A 24,225-nucleotide genomic window follows, 5' to 3' on the forward strand; every position below is an offset into this window, starting at 1 on the left:
TCCCTCCACTTTCATACAGATTCCTTTCTTCTCATATAACTCGCTACATACAGGGGCATAGCTTGGGGTGAGAGGAGGAGGGGTGTTGGGGTGTACACCCCTCCCCCCAATAAATGTATTTTCTGATAAATAGCTGGGTACCGGTGCTTTGAATCGGATATCGTGAGGTGTCAGTCGAATTTCCCCAGACATTTTTACACATAAAGACAAAAAACAGAGCCCCTCTGTTTTAAAAGTCCTCAAAATATTGTTTTTTAAAAAAAATATTTTGTTTTCTCTCACTTTGTACTTCTACTAATCGGCATTCCTCTCCCTTTTATCTGTCCTTTAGGCCCGACTCATGCACTCTGGTTGTCGTATAGTGTATTTTAACATGATATGCCAGCTTGATTGTTGGAAAATCTGAGGCTTATCCCTTCCCCCACCAGCCCCCAGTCTTACTGGCCAACCTACGGTCATGGCTAAATATTGGGCCTTACGATGGATTTTAAAAGAGGAATGTATTTATGGCATAAAATAAAGCTTAAGCTACTTTTTGGTTAAGGGCCACTTCATTAAACACTTTACACTTCGCCGATTTCAGTTGGCTGAAATAATGAATCTGAGAATCAGTATTTAGATTAGAAACCGTTACCAGCTTTACAGAAGGAGTAAGATTCTATGGCAGGACCGGAGGCTTCTGATTATGCTTTCTCATTTCTTTACTGCACAAAACAGCAGCCAATGAAAATGAAAACTAAAAATGTAAAAACAACATTTCCCATGAAGCTTTGAACCACGCCTCTCATACAACAACCAATCACAGTGGCAATAAACATATATAGTATCGAGACCCTAATCTGGCCTCCTCTTTCTTTGCTGCTCCGCAGCCCAGATAAGTGCTCTTTACAATATATGCTTATTTTGCCTCTTGGCTGGTCCCAGTTTAGGCTTAGCGTCAGCGCTTCATTGATGCTTATTGACATATTTATTGCTGTGTTTTTTCACAGGGTCTAACCTTCATTGCAGGTTATCGGCTGTTGCTCGTATGGCCCGACCGCCGCTGCGGTTTCCCTCTCTCCCCGACTTCGGAGCGGCGCGTCTCTGGCCCGCTCCGCGTCGGCCCCTTAGCTTCATTGAGCGCGTGTAGCGCTGCTAGGTCCCCGTTGTTGCCCCACTTGCTGCTTTGCCCGCGGCCGCGTTCTCTCGCGGTCCGCAGCTCGGAGGGACTTGGCCCCCTCCTCGGGGAAGGAGGCGTACGCCGGAGCTCGCCTGACGCCCGGTGTGCGCTGACGGTGGTTGCACGCGTCTCGTGCGCGCGCGCCTCCCTCGTTGTGCCTACTTGACGCTTTGCCCCCGGCTGAAGGGGGGTTACACGCAGTTGGCCAGGAGCCGAGGGCCGTTTTTTGAAGGAATTAAGCAGCGTTTGTCCTCGGAACTGGAACCGGAGCTTGACAGCATTAACCCCTGACTTCCCTGTGATTGGGGAGTGGGTCAATTTTTGGCAGCCTTTCTGCACTAGATAAAGGCTGTTTCCCTCCATTAGTCCTAGAACTGGACTTTACCCTTAGTTAATTTATCCTTGGTATTTCCGGCTCCTGTGCCTGGCACTTCCCCTACTTGACGCCCTTGCCCGGGCTGGCAATTGTGCTTCCCTCTGGGGACTCTGAGTGGAATTTTCAATTCCTTATGAATATGGCAGATTCTGAATACTGCGATGAGGAGGGTACTGCGTGTGGATACCAGGGCCAAGATGACTACTACGAGGAAGAGTCCATGGAAGATTTGATTGATAAAAAGTTGGACGCTAAACTTGATAAGGCTCTTTCCTCAGCCCTACTTCCCTTAGCCAAAAAACTGGAGCTTTTGGTCCCTGGTACGCCTTTTCCTCTGCCCAAGCACGACCCGTCTCGTCCCCCTGTCCCTAAAAAAGTGGCTGGTGACTCGGCATGGCCCCACGCCCAATCCTATGGTAAGCTGTGTAAAGCAAAGGAATCCTCTATTGGCGACAAGACTTTGCCGTCTCGTCCACCTCCTTCTCCCCCCCCTGATACTACCACCACTGGCACGGACACCGATACTGACTCCTCTGATGCTGCCCCGCGCAAGCGCACAAAGAAATGGAAGCATGCGTCCTCTCCTGTTGCTCCTTCTCCCTTCTCTTTTGACCCTTCTGACATTGTACATCCCAGGTCCTCCGACTGGGTTCCTCCCCCCGCTGTAGCAGTGTATATGGAAACCCACCTCTGCAAAGGTTTTGACAAGGAGGTGAGAGCCCGCCTAAAGTCCGAATGCCCCCGCCCCGACTTAGCCCATAAGGTGGCCATCACTCCGGATATTGACACGTCCATGACTACCTTTCTTAAGAAATACAAGAAGGACCCTAAGAAAGGTATTGATCGCGCGCTCAGAGCGTGCCAGGATAAGGTCCTTGACCTTTCCGGACCTCTAGCAAAAATCTTGGAACTGGCCCTTCAGGCACAAGAAACAGGGGATGCCATTCATCCTGAGGTCCTGGCGGGTTGGGCGCAACGTGCCATTTGCATGCTCGGCAATTCCAACTGCACCCTTGCTTCGGAACGACGGAAGTCAGTGCTGCTCCGGATTGATCCTCAGTTGGTAGAACTGGCTTCATCAGAGCCGGGTCCTTTGGCGGAAGGACAACTGTTTGGGGACAATTTCGTGAAGGACATTTCAAAATTCGTTAATACTTTTACTTCCCTCGATAAATCTCAGGCCTCTTTGAAGAGGGTGTTACATCAGGTCTCTAATAGGGCCGGGCGTGGTAGAGGACGCTCGACCGGCCGTTATTCAAATCCCAGTCCTCAACGTGGCTACGCCCCTAGACGGGGCAGAGGATACACCCAAGAACCGGACCAGGCCGGTTTCCATCCGTCAAGATCCCGCGGCTTCAGAGGTCGCTATAACCGAGGTGTCAATAGAGGTTACAAGAACTTCGATACTCAGTCCTCGGGTAAGTCAGATGGGCTTAACTCCGCTTGGGGGCAGGCTACGTCATTTTGTGGTGAATTGGTCAAACCTAACGTCAGATGCATGGGTCCTCCAGACCGTCAGAGGTTATCAGATAGAGATGTTGGAGTGCCCCTTTCAGGCCTTCCCTTCTCCACCTCTCCTTTTTTCCCTTCTAGAACAGAGTTTTATCGACTCAGAACTAGCAGACTTGTTAACCAAGGAAGCCATTGCTGTAGGACCCTTCCTTCCCGGAGGTTTCAGCAGCAATGTTTTCCTAGTTCAGAAGAAAGGAGGCGGTCAACGCCTAGTTTTGAATCTGAGAGATTTCAATCCGTATGTCGCATATCGCCACTTCAAGATGGAGGGTATCCATCTCTTACGAGACCTGTTGCTGGAAAACGATTGGATGGTCCGTTTAGATTTGAAAGACGCCTATCTGACGGTCCCCATCTGCCCCTCTCATCAGAAATTCTTGCAATTTCCTTGGAAAGGGCAGTGGTACCGGTACAAAGTGCTCCCCTTTGGTCTGTCATCAGCCCCTTGGGTCTTCACCAAGCTTCTAAAGCCGGTGATCTCTCGCCTCCGGGAGATGGGAGTGCGCCTCATCGTCTACCTAGACGACATGCTTATTCTAGCCCAAGAGCGATCCCTTCTTCTCACCCACTTACAGTGGACTGTGTCCCTCTTGCAAAGTCTGGGGTTCGTTATCAATACCAAAAAGTCGGTGATGATACCGAACCAGCAGATGGAGTTCTTAGGTTTCCTGATAGACTCTGTGTCAGCTCAACTGCTTCTCCCCCTTCAAAAGATAAGGTCCATCAAGAGGGAAATAGTTTCCACCCTGACCAAGGAGAAGATCTCCTTGCGAGTGCTGGCGAGGATTGTGGGCCTTCTAGCCTCGTCCATCCAAGCCATCTTTCCGGGGCCCTTACACTACAGAGCCCTTCAGAGACTGAAGATCTTTTACTTACAGAGGAAATTTCATTACGATGACCTTATTCCTCTCTCACCGGAAGCTCGAGAGGAGCTTCAGTGGTGGCTGGACCATACGTCAGCCTGGAATGGCCGAGCCATCTTCGGCGCAGCCCCGGATGTGGTAGTCGAATCAGACGCCAGTCAATGGGGCTGGGGCGCTCGCTGTGGGGACTTTACCACAGGAGGACGTTGGTCGGCGGACGAACTATCATTACACATAAACTGTCTGGAGTTGTTGGCAGGGTCATTTGCCATCAGGTCTGTCTCACCACTGAAGAGCAATTGTTGTATTCTCCTCCGAATGGACAATGTCTCAGCGGTGAGATACATCAACCGCTTAGGGGGGACGAAGTCCCGAATGTTGGTCCAGATTGCGAAAGAATTTTGGCATTTCTGCCTGGATCGCAAGATCTCGGTGGTGGCGGAATACCTTCCAGGGAAGTTCAATCAGGTGGCGGATTGGAACTCCCGATTTCTCAGAGACTTCAGCGACTAGAGACTCCACCCATCGCTGTTCTCTCAGATCATGACTATGCAAGGCCCCTGTCAGGTAGACCTGTTTGCCTCTCGTCTCAATGCCCATCTTCCCCTGTTTTACAGTTGGAGACCGGATCCAGTGGCGATGTGGACGGACGCGTTCCTTCACCATTGGGGGCAACGGAGGAATTATGCTTTTCCTCCGTTTGCCTTGATTCCGAGAGTGGCGGCGTTGGTACGCCGGCAGAGGGCGTCAATAGTGTTGGTGACTCCGTTCTGGTCGACTCAGTCGTGGTTTCCCACACTGTTGGAGTTATCTGTGGATCTCCCCTTCCGGCTCCCAGTCTTCCCGATGCTTCTGCAGGACCCAGTGGGAGCTTGCCATCCCTTGGTCCTGCAGAACCAGTTGACCTTAATGGTGTGGACGCTCTCCGGAGACATGAATGCCTTGCAGGCCTTTCACGAGAGGCTTCCGGCTTTATGCAACAAGCGTGGGCTCCTTCCACCCGGAAACGATACTCTGCATCTTGGAAGAAGTGGGTGGTTTGGTGCCTTTCAAAGCAGGTGGATCCCGTGGGATCAAATGTGACTGAGCTACTGAATTTTCTGTCTGAGCGTGCAGCTTCAGGCCTGGCTTACAGGTCCGTTAACATTTTCAGGTCTGCAATTTCTGCTGGTCACGGCCACATTGACGGTAAACCGGTGGGGATGCATCCCCTGGTTTGTAAGTTGCTTAGAGGTGTGCGTGTGGCCAACCTTCCTCGGCCCAGGTATTCCACAATGTGGGATGTTACAAAGGTGCTTAATTTGTTGGAAACCTGGCCCAATAATGGTGATTTGTCTTTGAAACAGCTCTCTGCTAAGCTCACTATGCTTTTGTGCCTCATTTCATGTCGCAGAGTTTCAGATGTTAGAGCTTTGGATTTGGCTGGTAGGATGTTTTCTCCTCAGGGTGTCTCCTTTGTTATCACACGACGAACTAAGACCATGTCACGCTCAGTGGAATATCCCGCTTTTCCTCATACCAGCAAGCAATGTGTGTTGCAGTGTCTCAAATGTTATGAGGAACGTACTATTGCACACAGGGTTGACCCTTTGGGCCAATTGCTCATATCTATTCAAAAACCCTTCAAACCTGTCGCTGCGGCTACTTTAGCCAGATGGGTTAGATGGATCATGTCTGAAGCTGGCATTGATATCTCTGCTTATGGTGCGCATTCAGCTAGAGGTGCGATGGCTTCTAAAGCCTATTTATTAGGGTCCCGCTTAGAGGATATCCTCAAGGCGGCTGATTGGTCTTCGGACTCAACGTTTAAGGTGTTTTATTATAAGCCTATTCCTCATGTTTCTGATGCTGTGCTTGATGAGCTTGATTGATGAGCTTTGAACCAACATAATCAGAAGCCTCCGGTCCTGCCATAGAATACAAAATTTTCTAGCTATCGCGACAAGAATTTTAGATTCTATTAAGGACACGGAGGCGAGGATTATCCCACCCGTTGGGACAGTTATATAACTGTAAAGTTGTCTCGAAATGATGTTGTTTAACAACTTTGTACTCACCCGACGAGAAATAGGATTTGTGGGCTTCTTTTCTCGAACTTCTTTTTCTGTTTCAGGTAACGATTCCACCAAGAGTTAACTGCCTCTTGTGGATGATGCTGCTGTCCCTTCCTGGTGGAGGATGATTCCTTGTGGTTCTGGATTTTCTACGTTGGGAATTCCTAAAGGATCTGTTCTCTCCGTTGAGAGTTAAGACTTTTGTTCACTATGACGAGACTGTTCGCGCAAAGAAAGAGGAGGCCAGATTAGGGTCTCGATACTATATATGTTTATTGCCACTGTGATTGGTTGTTGTATGGGAGGCGTGGTTCAAAGCCTCATGGGAAATGTTGTTTTTACATTTGTAGTTTTCATTTTCATTGGCTGCTGTTTTGTGCAGTAAAGAAATGAGAAAGCATAATCCTCACCTCCGTGTCCTTAATAGAATCTAAAATTTTTGTCCCGATAGCTAGGAAATTTTGTATTGTGTGGTCCAACTCCAGAGAGCTGATAGCCTCTGTGGCACTGGACACGTTACACGTTTGACGCAACGTTGACGCTACTTGAAAATACGTCAAACTCAGACTCCCCAGCGGAAGGCAGGCACAGGAACGAGGCACGGCACAAAATACTCCCATCCGCGGCAGTCACGGAGAGAAGGGCCGCCATGTCTAAGAATCCTCTCTGTGCTGTGGCCTGGAATATCATCTGCTAAACGCACGTACGTTTTATATACATGCAATGGCGTCACGGACTTCGCGCTTTCATCTACATCTCTCTAGCTGTAAGCCTGCTTTACCAGCGCTCGCCTCTCTCCAGAGGCTGTTTCGGTGATTTCAATGACGGTGATCTCTCAGTACGCTTAAAAAACAGCAGGCAGCTCAACGCTTCTGAAACAAATTTGTCACCCAGCCACAATTTAGCTTGTAGCACCTTCCCAACTGATTTAAGACATTTCTATTTTTTTGTGTGTGTGCGAGTGAAAAAAGGAACATTGAATTCACAAATGTTTCAAGCACAGGTTTTCTGATGAATTATTCAGCCTCCTGAAAACGATTAATAATTTGTTTCGGACCTACTTTAAACTAAAGTAAGTGAGCTAGATTAGGTTTGCTGCTACGGGTAAATTATCACATTTGTGTGTTTAGTATGGTAAACATTTTAATAGCGATTGCATTATGCTAAATGTCGAATAAAAAAAAATAAGAACGTGTTGTGAATAGTGGCTTTCGAAACGTTTTTATGCCATTTTTGCTTTATTTTCATTGTTTCCCACAGTGAAACAAGACAAAAAACGATTTTTACTTGATGGTATAGCGAAGTTATGGATATCAGGGTTATCTCTTCTTCTGTGAAAAGCTCTTGTGTTAATGTGTGCCCTTTTGTTATTCTGATCCAATATGCATGTTGTAAGTAGTCCATGGTTGTCGAGTGAGTCCATAAAAGGCAAAGGATCCACAAACGATTGGAGCGTTCAAGTGGAAAGTATGTACTGTACTCAGCTGTGCACGAGAGCAGGCCATGTCCTGGGAGTACTGCACATGGCAGGCTAAAGGCTGCGTGTGTCCATGTGTAGTGTGCACAGTGCTAAGTAGTCTTTGTGCCCTGTATGTTTTAAGTATTGCATTGTGTCTTGTTATCACCGCATATGTAACATGGGTGCATAGCATGCCCTTCATAGGTTGCACACAGGGTAGTTGGTCCCCAAGGTCTCTCAATAGCCACGGGGATTCATCATCCTACTAGTTGTGCCCCAGGGGGGCGTTTTTACAGAGCTGCAGAGAAAGGGGGCAGTGACCTCCTATGATGTCTCAGCACTCCTGCTGTTTGGGACTCAAGGGACCACTGCCTACCCTTAAAAAAAGAAAAAGAACATTTTCAGTTTTTTTTATTTCTTAAACGCATCCCGTTTTCCTTTAAGGAAAATGGTCTGCATTTGGGGAAAAAAAGTTGCTTTATTGAAAAATCAAACACAGACATGGAGGTCCCCAGCAGGCCACCGTCCCTGTGTTTGCAGACTATTTCCAATGGGTAGCAAATTGCGACCGGCCTCATGAATATTAATGAGGCAGGTCCCTTGCGACCCATTTGAGAATCACAAACACCATCCAAGACACTGTTGTACATTTCATTTTACGAGTCACAGATTGCGAGTCACAAAATGTCCCAATTTGCGCCTCGCAAAATGGAATGGTCTTACATCTGGCCCTTACTTGTTTAGCTCCACTGCTGGAAATAACGCTGAATGGAATTACACACAACTATGGTAATGACAGGTGTTAACTTGGACTATCCAATTAAATGAAGCCCAGATGAAGTACTTGTCCAAGGTATCTGGATAAACTCCGATACAGATACTATAATAAGGGAACATTTTAGCTAGCAGTAGACATGTGAAGAAACAGGTGACAAGATGGTTTAAACTGCCCCAAATGATGTATGATAGAATTACTTTCCACCAAATGGTGATACTACCTCAGTTCTTATACCTATTCTTGAACATCCCAATACCATTTCCCAAAGCTTTCTTTAATAAAATAAAATTAATATTAACTAATTTTATATGGGACAAAAAACAGGCTGAGCTGGGATGTGTTGACCAAAAGATTGGAACAGGACCATCTTGCAGTGTTAGACCTCTGATTCTATTACCTAGTTGGACAGGTGCCATTCTTTAAATTTTTATACGTCACTAAGACATTCTGTAAGCATCCGCCAATCAGGCCTGGTTGATAAACAAAGGTACATGGAAAACGTCAGTCTGTGGCAGACCATTGGCATCCAGATGGGAGATACACACTGACATAGCCACTAGATGGATGAGTTATGAACTGGCCAAGATTTGGGCTAGATGATCTGCACTCACCATGAATACCAGCAGAAAATTTGTACATACAATTGACATGCGAAGGGGCTGGGTGTGCCAAAAACATTCAATACATTAAAAGTGGAGACCTATGGTGACCTTATTCCTGAAAGGAAATTTAAACCCCTGCAACAATTTAAAAACCAGGGCAGCGATACACCACTAGTCATATTTCTGTTCCATCTAATAAAATATACATTAAGCCCACTGATTGACACGTTTCCAGATCCACCACTGAACAATATTGCCAAGAGAGAAGGAAGTAAAGAAAACAATATTCTTCTTATACTCTGAAGCCATTTAAATTACAAAGAGTAAAGCGCCTCTAGCTAGAGAACACTCCAAGTTAAACATGGGTAATGTTGACTACTGCTCACTGTTGCAAACAAGAGAAAGATGTCTTATTAAACTATCAACACAAGTCAATAGAACTTCACTTTTTGCATAACACATTACTGCACAGGAAGGTGATCAGAGATCAGATGAGATACAAGATATGAGGGGACCGGGAAACATGGTGGCGGGCTGACGCTGGTTGCGGGAGCTCCCAGGGTAGAAAAGATAGGAGGCGGCTAAACCAAGAAATTGGTGAAAAACCGGGTAAAAACAGCACAGAATGCATAATGCAGGACGTGCTGCAGCATTGAAGGAGTATGAATCTTAGATACAACTTATATATATCATTGTACCAGCACCCGGGCATATGAGCGCAGTGGGGGTGAGAGGCCACGGAGCCAGGTGTCAGGCGGCCGCAGTGTGGAAAAAGATTAGAGCGGTGGTAATCTCTACAGTTGGTTTCCGGGCAGGCGGTGGAAGCGCAGCAAGACCACAAGGAGAGGGGAAGCACTCCGAGGCACTGATCGAGAACAGCAGAGGCAGCCTGTACTGCTGTGTACAGCGGACACAGCGGAGAAAAGGCCAAGTCCACTTTTGATGTGCAGAGAGTGAAGAGTACCACGCTGACCCCCTGATGGTGGCAAGCAGGTGCAGGTAGAGGGGTGGTGACTACTAGCTACTGGAGGGAAACCTGGGAGTGGAGAGGTCGATGGAAGAGCTTTCCCCTATTTCCCCTAATACTTCGGAGGCTGGCCACAATTCTAGCTGTGGAGGGGGGGGCCTCTGTGGATATCGTGCAGAAAATAGGAGTGGCAGTTAATTCTACTCTATTGTCTTCTCTGAATGGGCAAGGTCCGGTGAAAGGCCCATTGGCGCACTCAACAGAAGGCAAGGAAGCGGCATTGAAGGAGCAGGCGAGGAACCGGTACCAGCTGAGATCCCTCCCTCAAGGAAGAAAGAAAGATAGAGGGGGAAAGGGAGAGGCAGACTGGGAGCAGTCACTTAAGGTAGTTACTGTCGTTGCCCTAGTTTCCCCCATAAAGAAAGTCTTAAAGGCCTTAAAAGGCACTGGAAAGTCTCAGCGGTGCGGACAAAAGGAAGTGCGTGCTCCAGCAAAACCTCCTCCCTCTTTGAAATCGATTTTTAAAATCATGGAGCACGTTACAAATGCACAACCCGCACAAACCACGCAAATTAGGGGAAAGAAAACCACAACACAAACTAACCCGGTTCCTAACCTGGCTCTAGTTCTAGTTCCTCTCCTTGTGGAGAATAGGTTTGCTGTATTAGCCGGACTGACTTCTACTGATGAAGGGCAGCAGGGTGTAGCAGTCAGGGTGTTAACTAGTAGTAGCGCTGAGTCTGAAGTCGGGCCTGCTATAGGCGCTGGCCCAAATAGCATCTCTTCTAGTACTAAGCCTAGTCTCTATACTAACCCCAATTTCGGTATTAGCTCTTGTCCCTCCATTACGGCGCATATAAGTCCAGAATCTTCTCACCGGCCATGTTGAAAATAATGTGGCGGAATAAGATGCACAATATTAGTGACCCCGAGGAGGCAGATATATTCATACAACAGATGAATAAATGATGAGTAAATGAGCTATAAATGAGCTATAGAATGCTTGATGGAAAAAAAGCCACAAAAAGGTCAAGAATAGTTAATGATGTAGTGGTTTGTCAGGGTTCACTTTTCTTTTTCTATTCCCGTTAGTCTTTATTTTTTACTTGGTGTGCCTCCTATTGACTCCGTCCTTGGAGAGGGGGGGTTCCCAAAGGACGGAATGTATCGCCCAAGAGGTAGAAGTGGGGTTTCCTGGGGGGAGCGGGGCGTGGGGCACTGGGCGTGGGGAGCAGTGGGAGAAAAAACAAAAAAATGTGTCCTCATTGATGTAGGCTTTAACTTTTTGTTTGGGAAAAACTTGATGGGGATGTCATTGCAAGGGGTTCATGACCTATTTTGTCCATGAAAATGAGTATAGACAAAGCAAAGATAATCAATATATTAACGTGGAACATAAATGGTCTTAGATCCAGGGAAAAAGTGTCACGAGTAGCAGAATTTTGTAAGGATAGTGAAGCCCAAATAATACTACTACAAGAAACTCACCTAGAAAGGATAGAGTGTTGGCAGTGTTTTATACAATTTAGATGGATACAGAAGGTGATATGTTCCAATCAGAGTGGTAGTTCTGGGGGAGTTGCTATAATTGTTAAAACCAATTATGATATAAGACTACTTAAATATGTGTCAGACTGATCAGGAAGGTGGTTAGTGGCTACTTTTTTAGTATATGGTAGGCCTTTGGTATGTGCTGTATATTATGGGCCAAACAACGATAATCCAGAGTTTCTGGAAAAATTAGAGTCCTGTCTGTTGGAAACTACAGCCCTGATTGTTCTAGGGGGAGACTTTAATTTGGTACTAAATAAAGGATTAGACAGACGTCAAAAACTAAATATAATAGCCCGCCAACTAGACTTATAAACACAATGAGGGAATTTAACCTAGTTGATATATGGCGGACATTAAAGAAGGATAAGAAAGAATTTACATTTTATAGCAAAAAATACAGACACCACTCTCGTATAGACTATTTTTTAGTTGATCAGGGGCTGTGTGGAGAGGAGGTGGAGGTGACCCATATTCCAGCAATCATATCAGACCACTCTGCGGTTGTACTATCTTTAAAGTATCATCTCCCTGAGTAGGCTAGAAGGTGCACCCTGGATAGGGTAATTCTTTCAGATGAGAGGGTTATTGAAGACTTAAGGGACAAATCAGAGAGTTTTTTCAGTATCAATAATGGTTCAGCTGAAGAGAACATAGTCTCGGATGCTTTTAAAGCGTATTTAAGGGGACTCCTAACTTCTAGGATGATAGAGAAATATTGAGTTGAGAAGCAAGATAGAGAAAGGGCTATCAAAGATATTAAGAATAAAGAGGGTGAGTTACAGAAGGCGTCCATTGAGGATTCAAATAGTGTGGGGCTTTAAATAAAGAACTGGAGGGGTTACAAGCTGCATTTAGGGCAAAAATGGATAAAATATCTTTGGATAGGTAGAATGCAAGCAAACTCCAACATTTTACATACAGTGAAAAGTGTGGCTCGCTATTAGCCTGGAAAGCTAAAGCAGATAGGGCCAGGAACACAATACGAGAGCTAATCAGCGGCGAAACGGGAGTCCTTTTCAATATTAATTCAGATATGTGTAAGGAGGCTTGTAGATATATGCAGGAGTTATATAAAGCGGATGCTGCACCTAGCCAGGTGGAAATAAAGGAGTGGCTTATGTTAACAACCCTTCCTCGGCTATCTTCTGAACAAGCGAAAACTCTAGAAGGAAAGATTATGGAGGGGGAGATAAGGGCTCAGTGTAAAACAATGGTTAAGGGAAAGGCTGCTGGGCCGGAGGGCCTCCCCGTAGAAGTATTTCTTTGTATAGTAGATATTGTACTTCCTGTTCTTCAGGTTCTATTTAATAAGATATATCTGGGTGGAAAAAGGGTCCCCCAATCCTGGTTAGAAGTCACAGTCACTATGATTCAGAAGCCTAATAAAGATCCACGAAAGATAGATTCTTACAGGCTGATCTCACTATTAAACACAGACTATAAGATCTTTTCTGGGATCATTGCAGCTCGGCTGGCTAGAGTAATACGGGAGGTTATCCACTCTAATTAGAGGGGCTTTATTCTCAGGAGGCACTTGAATGAGCTTACCTTCCAGTTATTACGAGCTATTGACCTGGCAAAGGCTCGAAAACTACCTCTAACGATAGTGGCAGTGGACGCAGCCAAGGCCTTCGACCAAGTACATTGGCCCTACTTATGGGAGGCTTTGCGAAGTTTCAGTTTCCCAATAAATATGATATCGGCAATTTAGACCATATATCGTTGCCCTAAAGCCAGAGTACTAATAAACGGGAGGTTGTCAGAATGGTTTGAAATTTTTAGAGGTAGAAGGCAGGGTTGCCCCCTTTCCCCGCTTCTCTTTAATATATATATTGAGCCACTAGCAAACCTGATTAGGTCTGACATGGCTATTAGCCCTTTTAAATCGGGTACTTTTGAAGTTAAGTTAGGGCTCTATGCTGATGACCTGTTGCTTTATACAAGTAACCCGCAGGAGGCAATCCCAAATTCGATGAGGAAGGCGGAGGTCTTTGCTATATTTCAGGTTATGAAGTGAATCTGGGGAACATAGAGATTATGGACTGGAATCAGGGAGTGGTAAGTTGTGGGGCGAAGAACCAAATGAGATACCTTGGAATACAAATAACCCAGAAGATGGACGATATTATAAGTGTAAACTGGAAGAAGGTCAGCCACGATGTAATAGGTTTACTCTCTAAGTTGTTGAACTTACCTCTTGAAATCTATGGCGGGGTTAAATTTATTAAAATGATCACTCTACCAAAAGTGACCTTCCTATTTAATACTATCCCATTGACGTTCCAAAAGAAAGACATCAGTGGCGGTTCGTCCATTGGGGGCGTTGGGGCGTTGCCCCACTAGCCATGGACGACCGTCACGTCACTGTCCGACACTGTCTGTCCAATAATTAAAATTACGAGCGCAGCAGTCATAATTTATTTTCGGAGAATCGGAGGGAGTGAGTCACTGTAGTCATGCGATCGCGGAAGGGTCGGGGCGGGCCTGTGGCAGGTGGCTGGCAGTGGCAGATAGCATAGGACAGCGTGGCAGGAAGGGCAGCAGCACTGTGTGCGCATTTAGGACAAGTCATTTTTTCGACTTGCCCACGCATGCACACACACGCAGTAGCCCCTTCCCTCCTCCTCCTCCTCTAGCACGAACACAGGCAGAGACCCGGGGAAGCCGGGTCTCATTATGGGCAGTATTAGCCCTGCTCTTTAACTAATCCTGGCGCAGTGGCAATGTTATGCTGCGCCAGGATTGGCTGAGTTACCGGCGCGGGCCCTATTGGCAGTTAGTTTCCTGTTGAGCGGCAAAAGAAAAGAGCGGGGAGAAGTTAGTTCCACTTCCACCATTGCAGAGGCGACGTGATGCGACGCGGGACCGGAGGAGATGCCTGGCCTGGTAAGTTTTATTAATTAAATTTATGCCCCCCCCCTCGCACAACCGGAGATCTTCGCATGCGCTTATTATTGTCTCCGCTTTAATTTGGGCATAGGCATTGGGTAGCTCAGCTGCTTGTTTTTCTCCGACGATGTAGACACTTTCTCTTCTACCCACTGAGAGCCACAGCAGATCATACTCTACGCTTATTAAAAAGCTGCTCGTCTGCTGTGAGAACTTGCAGATTAGATATCCCCTTTCCTGTGGACTGGTGTGCCTGCATGGGAGGATGCGCGGTGAGGTCTGGCATCACTTAAGTCTGAGCCCGGCCGGGCTAATTCGGGGTCAGGTCTGAGTAGAGGAGCCCTACCCCTCCCAGGGCCCAGACAAGTGAAGTTGGCGTGATTGATTCTGTGGAGCGGATGCTTCATAATGTAGGCAGGAGCACTCCTTGTGTGCCCAAGTGGCCTCCTCCCTAATGCCACGTGTGAGACCCCAGCCAGGCCTCATCCTAGAATTCAGAAAGCAGTAACTGCAGAACTATGAGACACAGAATGTAACTGTGTGTGTGTGTGTTTTCGTCCACTCTGCTTAGGGAAAAGCCAGCCCAGGAGGCAGCACACTACCACCAACGGTGCCATTTAAGGGGTACGAAATTGCATATTTTTTCATTAGTGAAATTCCATCAAAAGTTTGTGAAAACTATGCAAAATAATTCTTTAAGTGCAAAATAAATGTCTCGGTAAGATGTATGACATTTTATACATGCGTGCACATCGTGTGAATAAAAGTCCTGCAAAATACCGGAGAGCAGAAAATGTGTTCTGTCGAGATGTTTTCTACATTAACCAGACTCCTGCGGGCAAAATTACTTAGTTTCAAGGAAATTTGTTAATTTCTCGAACCCTCAGACTGCAGGTTGAGAGACTGTTGGGACTGTTGAGGTAGCCACGCATGAGGTGGGGTCACTTCTGCCAGCTCTGGACCTGGAATCTTGGTACTCACACTGGTGTATGAATTATGTGACACTACATCCCAAAGGGGGCTCCCTGGGAGGGAGGGGTCAAGCCCCCGGGGCCTTGAGGTATTGTGACCGCTTTTCACCAGGACTGTTTTCACCACTGAGGATATTTGACATGGGAAAATCTTTCCCTGATTTTGGTTTTATGGGGTCAGGGAATGTCAGACCCGTATTATGCGCTAACTATGTGCGGGTGAAATTCTTGGTAGTTTGTTACACAAATCTCTCGCAGAAGTTCCGATCATTGGTTTTAAAGTATTTCCCATATCCTTGGTTTTCTTCCACATACATGCTTCTTCACTTTTGACCAAGGGAGATAGGTAAGGTTGGACTCGGCTGTGACTGTACTTGGGTGGGATACTGACCGGATGTTGACAGCTCGGGGGATGTGGAGAGCCTGTGTTTTCTGCTGCGATGGTACATGGCCTTACTTGCGTTCACCTTGTTGGGCAAACTATATAACATTTGTAGAAGCTGGGGGTTGACATTTTCTGACCAAAAAGGTAACGTTTCACACATCAGTGTTTGTTTGCCTGCACCTTTTCCAGACTGTTTTATTATTACTGTTGTAAGGGGCTTACTTATTTATTTTTCTCAGTTTGTAGACATCTAGCTGCATATGTTATCTCACTTCAGTGGCGCTATGGGGCGTACTCTCCATTTTAGCTTTTAACGTCAACACAAAAAAATTATTTCGAGCAATTCCTTGTTTGTAAATTGTTTCACTTAACACTTGTCGCCCACACTCTGGAAAAATACGCCTGGCGTTCATGTACAGCAAAGTAACGTTGTTCTTTGTCTGTGTACACTTTACAAACTTTGTTAATTGTTAGACGACCCACCTTTCATTTGCGAGCCTTTACTGCTATTACATTATGTATTTCCAGTGAAGCATCAACATGGTAGTAAGAAGAGGAATAAGCAAGAAAAGGAGTAAGATAAGAAGTGTACGTCTAATTGGAAGTATGATTTGGTGTAAATAGGACTGAGTAGGGGTGCAAGAGTGTATGACTAAGTAGAAGTAACCGCAGAACTAAGAGTAAATAGAGATGTGCAATATATTTAAGTGTAAGTAGGATTAAAAGCAGGGTTTTGGGTAGGAGTAAAGGTGATGACAGAAAGAATGAAAGATAATGAGGGAGAAGATGAAAGGTGCGAATATATAGAATGGTTTATTAACATTCTTGCTTTCTGAAATGTGCTTGAAAATGCACCATTTGCCTGCTCTTTTTACTAAATTTTTGCGGGGCAAGAATGCCCCGAACCTCCTTTCATAGGATCGAGCTAGCTTGCTACACTCACTCGTCACATTGCGCTGCCAGTGACTTTTACGCCTCACCTCTGTCAGATGTCACCAGCCGCCACTGAAAGACATAGCAAAACTACAGGGTAGAATAGGGAGTTTCATCTGGGCATCTAAAGGTCTGAGGATTTCCTGGAAAAAATTACGTATGAGATTGGATATTGGAGGGTTGGCATTACCAGACATTCTTGCAATTTAAGAATGTCCGTATGCTGGCTAACAAGGTAGACAATTCATCAATAGGCATGCTTTTTGAGGTATTATTGACTGATGTACCCGATGGTCAAATTGGTTAAGTACGGAGACCCCCCAAATTATTTTTAAGTGTGCCTTAAGATTTTGAAATCCGCCCTGAAAAAATGGATGTACGTCCAAAAAAATTGAGAATCCCTTATTTTTTAACATGGGCACCAATCTGGGATTATCCTGGTACACCGGAGTGTTTGAGGGATCAACTGAGTCAACCCCTCATAAGATGTGGTATTTTTCGCTGGGCAGACTTTAAGGTGGTTAACCCCTTCCATGCTGATGACGAGCTCAGCTCGTCATCAGCGTTACCTGCCGTACGCTGATGACGAGCTGAGCTCGTCATGTATCGCTGTAATTTAAAAAATGCCGCATACAGCGGGAAAAGCCGCCGCACGCATGCGGTTAATAACTTGATGAGCTGGGAAGCTTTGAGTGATTGTACCAACGGCTTGCTGACTAGGTTTAAATATTACCAACTCAGTGCCTGGGGGGCAAGGAAAGACTGGGCAGAGAGGGAAAATGATAACTCTGATCAAGTAATGAGAACCGGACAGTGGCGTAAGGAAATGTCATTTTGGTATTGGGTTTTTGTGGAGGCGGACGGAAATACCGAAACTGAAGTTCATAAATTGTGGGGTGAAGAGCTTGACAATCCAGACCTGATACAAATGTGGAGCAATTCATATGTCACATTGCGTAAAGTAGTAAAGTCTGCACCACTAAAACGAAACCATTTGTTCATTTCTCATCGGGTATATTGGCCCCCTGAAAAACTGTCGAAGGTTACTGGCAAGGTATATACATGTCCCAGGTGTGCGCAGATGGAGGCGGACGATATACATTTGTTTATGTCATGTTCAAAAGTTGTTTCTTTTTGGAATGCGATTAATGTTTTCCTGGAAGAAATCATTGGAATACAACTAAAAATAACAATTAGTTTAATCTTTTTTGGATCGAGTTTGGATCAAGAAATGCAAATTTCTGCTGTAGAATCCAATTTTTTATTTTATGCTGTCGTGTTAGCAAGACAGGACATTTGTAAACTATGGGAATCTGGGGATTCTCCACTTTTCTCTGAATACTTGAAGAGTGTCATCTATGTTAGTGAATCGGATATGGCGTGCGCTCAAAAAAGCAGAGAGAGAGTGTGGGCTCTGTTGGTAAAGTGGAGCGAAAAAGAAATGTAAGTCCGATGATTATGCCATCTACTCTGTTGGCCATATTATCTCCTTATTTCCAGGGATGGTCTAGTGAGTGCGGAGATGGAATTGGAAACAGCTGTATACTAGTGGGTGAAGGCGCAACGGTCCAGTTCTATGGTCTTCGGTCCGGTCCTCCAAAATAAGACATAGAAAGACGAGAGTATCAACCCATCAAGTAATTGGGCGAAATGAGGACACAAAAAAAACAGAGATACAAGATATGAGACTTGACTTGCACATGTCAGATGAAAATATAATCAAATTAGTCCTTACACATCATCTAAACACAGACAGACTATTGCCTATCGAGGGCTCCGAACTGAAGAGAAGGTCTTCCACTGCAATCACTTGCTTTATTGTCCTAGATCCGTAAATGTGTAACTGTAGCATGGTACTTGCTTTACCTTCCTGGGTTATGTTATTTTTGTACGGATTACCTTCATTGTTTGTTCGTTACTTGGCTGAAATACTGAACATCACTCTGCTGTATACAAAATGATCATTAATGATTTATTTCTTAAAGATGCTGATCAGGCATCAAGGGATTAAGTTATTAAGATACCTTGATTTTTTAATTCACAAATCCTCCCTGGATATGTAAATTCACGAACGATCCGAAAACCATTAAATGAAAAAACAGCCTTGGACGATGGATATTTTTGTTGTGTTAACTATTGCTGATATACGGGTACAGAGACAGGTCTGCATATCTGTGTGCTGTGATATGCTGTCTTTTACAGAAAAAAATATGTGGCGCCCACCATTACCCGGCTTGACATAATAATAATAATAATAATCCTGAGCTTATACAGCGCCTGGTTACACTAACCAGTGTGTCCCCACGCTAGTCATTGGCCCCAGTATCCCGCAGTTACAGCCTCCACAAGCCCATACAGTGGAGCTAGAGCCTAGGAAATAGAAACGTTTTTCATTCTTTACGGAAAACCACCTCCAAGGTTTCCACTCGAAGCCTAAGGGGTAGGGTATTCCACTGACGGGCAGCCAAAAAACGGAAGGATCTTCCTCCCATCTGGCCCTTCTGATTTTGGGAATCTGCATCATACCATGCACTGCTTCGGAAAAAATAAAAAAATCGGTATAAAGGGGGTCGGAGTGCACATTCACTGACTTCCAGGCCTATGTGAGAGGGCCCCAAAGTATCACCCCCAGCATTAAAATGTATTTTTAAAAGTGGATTTTCTTGGGGGACCTTAGTGTCCCCGTGCATCTTCTTGGTGGGTGCCATAATCTGCAGATCCTGACAAAATAACTAAGAGAACCTGGCAGAACAACCACACTAAATAACAACACACGCTCAAACATTTTATCCATGGGTCAACCCATTTGTAATGTTGTTGGTAACGCCATATGTCACCTCTGAGATAATGTTAATTGTAATGTGATCTATCACATTGTAGTTAAGGGCGCAAGCATTTGGTTATGGTTTGCACAGCTTTTATGTGAGTTTTATCTGCATCAATGTTTGGGTAACATCAGGGGAAGCATGCATTCATACTCTGGACCTCTACATGCTCACCCAGAGTCTGCCCAACATGACCCGAAAAGGGGACACTGTCCCACATGGGCAGCTTCCACTATGTGACCAATATACCAATGTCCCAGTCTTTGATCAATGATTTGCTACCACAGTTACATATGATTTATTTATTTTACTGCGACTCCCAAACAGTACAAATTTGTAATGAGTTGCAAAAGTCTTTTAATGAGCCAGAAAGAGTTTTCCAACTCATAAAGGTTGGTTTCTACATTTCAAAGTCTGTGAAGTAAATCATAGGATTTGAAAGCACAAGTTTGTTTTGGGGCCCATTGGGGAAAGGGAGGGAGGGGGGGAGAAAAGCACCGACCCGAGACTCAATGTAGGTGTGATAAAGGCCGCTTTATTGGAAGCAGGTGCATCCTACACAATACCATCCTCGGCCTGTGCCGCACAATCTAAACCTCATAAATACGTAATTTCCTGACTCACCCCCACCCCCTCCCCTAACTTATTCCCACAAACAGTAACAATTTGCATAACATAATAACATAGCGTAATTAGCATAACAATTAGCATAACGTCAATTTGCCTCTCCACCTGGCTAAATACTCTATTGTGCTTGACCTACCCCCCGATAATCCCAACAGGTTTTCTACTCTTCTCCCATATAATAGGAATAACCGCCACTCGAGGGACGTGCTAACGGTCCTCGACCCCCCCCCCCTAGGACTCCCCAACGCTCAAACCCGGGACGTGCCGCACGGCCCAGCCGGGAGGACCCCCCTAACCACATGGCGCGCCGCGGACCCCCCTCAACACCGCGCTGCCATGTCCATGCCTTCCTACCGCCGGCAGGTCCACCCCCTAACCATGGGGCCCTGCCCTCCGTCCCAACGTATAGGGCCATGCCCACCGTATGCCTTCATACCGCCGGCAGGTCCACCCCCTAACCATGGGGCCCTGCCCTCCGTCTCAACGTATAGGGCCATGCCCTTCGTCACCATGTATAGGGCCATGCCCTCCGTCACCACGCCTAGGGCCATGCCCTCCGTCACCACGTATAGATCCATGCCCCCCGTCACCAGCGTATAGGGCCATGCCCTCCGTCACCAACGTATAAAGCCATGCCCTCCGTCACCAATGCATAGGGCCATGCCCTCCGTCACCAATGTATATGGCCATGTCCTCCATCACCAACTGTATAGGCCCATGCCCTCCATCACCAACTGTATAGGGCCATGCCCTCCAGCACCAACTGTATAGGGCCATGCCCTCCTTCAACGTCACCCCCGGGGCGTGCTTCCAGTCCACGGAATCGAGCTCTCTACCAAATGTGACCGCACCGACAACGGGCCGTACCCTCTCTCTGGCGCCCAGGACCCCACCCTGTCACCACAAGGCCTGGGAAGCCGCCCAGCGCCTGCAGGCAGCCCGCCGAAAACCGGCCGTCCCACCAGAGAGAAGCCCTCCGGATGATGCGTCCCACACCGGAGCCCGTCCACCCGGAAAAAACCCCTGCCACATCGCCCCCCCCCGTCACCCACCATACCCCGCCTCCCCCGACATGGCCGCGTCACCGTTCCGCGTCAAACGCCACCGTACATCGCGACCCCCCTGTCCTCCGGCGGGCGTGTTCCCTGACCATGGAGTCGAGCTCACCACGGAGAAATGACCACACCGACACGGGACCGTGCGTCCCCTCTGGCGCCCAGAGAGACGTCCTCCACACAGTGCGTCACCCCCCAGAGCCTGTCCACCAGGAAAAAGCCCACTACAAAGAACGTACCTCACACCCACGCACGACCCCCAAACGCCCTTGAAATGCCTGCGGCCTAACCAGGCCGCTTACCCTGTTCCCGCCTATACGCCAGCACCGTCCACTCGAGCCACCCAAAACCTGCACCTAGGCCGACACCCCAACTTTTGTCAGCGCCTAAACACGCCCCACGTGCACCCTGACAGCACGAAAAGGATCCCGTACGCCCTGGCAAAACCAAACGTCCTGTACCAACTACCCCTGCCCTTGCACCCCCTCATAAATCCCCATATGTGCCAAGCTGCGCTGGGCTCTCGCCGCTTCTGTCGTTGCCTCCGCTTATATCCTACAAGTAACCTTACCTACAACCAGCCACGACTATTGGCCTTGTCAAAAGTATTTGGGTGGATAAGATAGATATACTACATGCATCCACAACACCATGTCCTTGTGGTATGTACTATGTAAAAATGCCGTGGCACCTGTGCGAGTAATTGTGGCGCAATGGCTAGAGAGCTACTAACTTTGGAGCTCAGGAAGCGGGTCGAGGCTCAGCATCAGCCCACGGCCCAGTGCCTCTGAGCAAATCAATCAATCGCCCGTGCCTACTAAATGTAATGAATATGTCCTTTTTGCTCAGGGAACGCACCTAGCATGTCACCCTATATAACCGTAAACCAATAAATTACGTCAATACAGCGTACTGCTGCAGAAGTAAGATTTCTTTCCCGTTAGAGAGCCAGGAGACACTGTGCGCAGCTCCTACACTGCAGCCTTGAGTTCCCTTCTCCACGCACCCTCGCTTACTAGCCCCGGCACCCCCCGTGCACCTCACAAGGGACTTTACTAGTAAGGCAAACCTAGCAAACATGGCCCTCCAATTACCATTACACTTCCCATCGGGAACACGTATACCTTGACACTGATCAGCAGCAGCAAAATACCCAAGCATCTGGATTGGCCACTCTAAGCCAGGTAAATGATCCACGGCGGAAGCAAAGCATTGGGTGAACTTTCACTAAAAGGGGGGCAAGCCCTACAGGGCCCTAAGTGGTGGAAGACTCCTGAATCACCTCAAAGTTATTTCCGTCTAAAGTTGCCTATGCATGATCATTTCCCAGGTGTTTTTTTTTTGTTTGTTTTTTTCCCCAAAACTAGCTACCCATGACAGGAAACCCGTCTCGGTACCAGCTTTTGGACTTGCGCGTGATGTAACCGTGCGTGGCCGCAGAGAAACGCAGAAATCACAGGGACGTGGCAGAAAACACGACCCGCTGACAGGCCAAAACACCGACATGGCGTGGCGTGGCCACCCCCCCCTGCCAATCCGCAGCAAGCCGTCCGTGTCCAGTTATACTGCCCACACTTTTTCACCCTTGCGGCCGGGCCACTTTCCACCAAGGCGGCGTCTGTGACGCAGCCTCGGGTAAAGAAGGGGCACCCTCAGAAAGCAGGTGACTAGAAACGAGTAACTTACTCCGGGGCCCGGCGAGCAGAGCACAGCGACGGCTCGGGCAGCCCAAAAAAGGTGGGATTCACAGAAAAATTGCGGTATTAACGAACGTCACTGAGTCCGCCCAGGGGTGTTGAATGTGGAACCGCGGTTGTGGCGGTGAGACCCGCAATCATTCTGCGGGTCCTGTCGGATAATATGGTCAAACCCGTCCTCTATTGAGCAGTCATGCCCCCTACTGTAAGAGACGATAACAGCGCCAAAAACCCTAGCACCTGGCAATGGGGTATAGCTTCCATATGAACCACAATCGCGGATTCAATACTATAATAAACGCGTCCTCAGAATTTCCAGTTTTTATTTATTCCTTTATTTATTTATGTAATTCCTGATTATAATTTCTAATCTCCGCCCTAAACCTTCTGCGTGTCGCCATGGAATATACACCGACCTGAAGCAGTGGCAAGTGTAGGTCAGCGATCTGAAAGCCCCATGCAGGAAGGAAGCAATAATCCGGCCCCTTCTGCAACTCCACAACTGTTGGTTGTATCCGCCCTTCAAATGTTCGGGCTGTGCTGGGGGAACCTGCACACGCGCTGTAGTAACGCACGTGTCAGCAAAACCCTCCCCCCCCACGAAGTATCTATTACGTAATTCCCCCGGGCGGGGCAGGCCTCCCTTTGGTCGGCCGCCCCCCCCCAGGGCCCCCATTGTAAATATAGACGAGCAGAAAAGAGTGCACCGCTTTCTCTCAAAAGGTCCAATTTACAAAATGCCTGAATTAATCATGAAAGACATGCCCATCCACCATTTTGAGAATATTCTTACCCCATGCCTGACTGGCACAAACACGTATGAATAAAAAATAGTTCTTCAACTGATGTGAACGTAACCCCAATGTCACGTGTGGATGATCAAGCCAATGAAAAGGTTATACAGTTACTTGAGTTTCCAAAGTAATCCGAATTACTAAAATAAATTCTCCCGATTTCCTAATTACTGTACTGTTTATTAAGTGGCAAGGGGTAATTTATAACGCTTAATACCGAAAACCCCAATACTGGAATGGCAAAAGCGAAATAAGTATTATTCACTGAAAGAACTGCGAGAATGCCCGCGCACACCTGTTCCACATTCTCAGAATGTCGGCGGAGTAACACGCGCCTATGGCGGGAACGGTGCAGCAGGGACGTTCTTGTGTTACAGTGCGCCACGCCTCGCGCAGAGATAGATAGATAGAGAGCACCAGACACCGGAGTCTCAGACCACCCGTGCCAACGGGAAGCAGTTATGAATCCGAGGCGGGCACCCACCGGTCAGAGCCTTTTTACGAGTGAAACAACGTAAGCACTTAGAACATTGTGCAAGATCGGCTTTATGCAGCCAAAACGAGCATCAACCTACTTGGGAGAACAGTGGAATCGAAAACGCTAACAAAAGAGACACCCTCTACTTTAACTAAGTGGGCAACATAGCCACGACTCTAATATAAACTAGTAAAGACCTGCATTTGTAAATAGCACTGCGCACATGTTACTTCAAAAAGTACATTCA

The sequence above is a fragment of the Lissotriton helveticus genome, chromosome 4_1 (assembly GCF_964261635.1).
Source record: "Lissotriton helveticus chromosome 4_1, aLisHel1.1, whole genome shotgun sequence".
Taxonomy (NCBI): domain Eukaryota; kingdom Metazoa; phylum Chordata; class Amphibia; order Caudata; family Salamandridae; genus Lissotriton; species Lissotriton helveticus.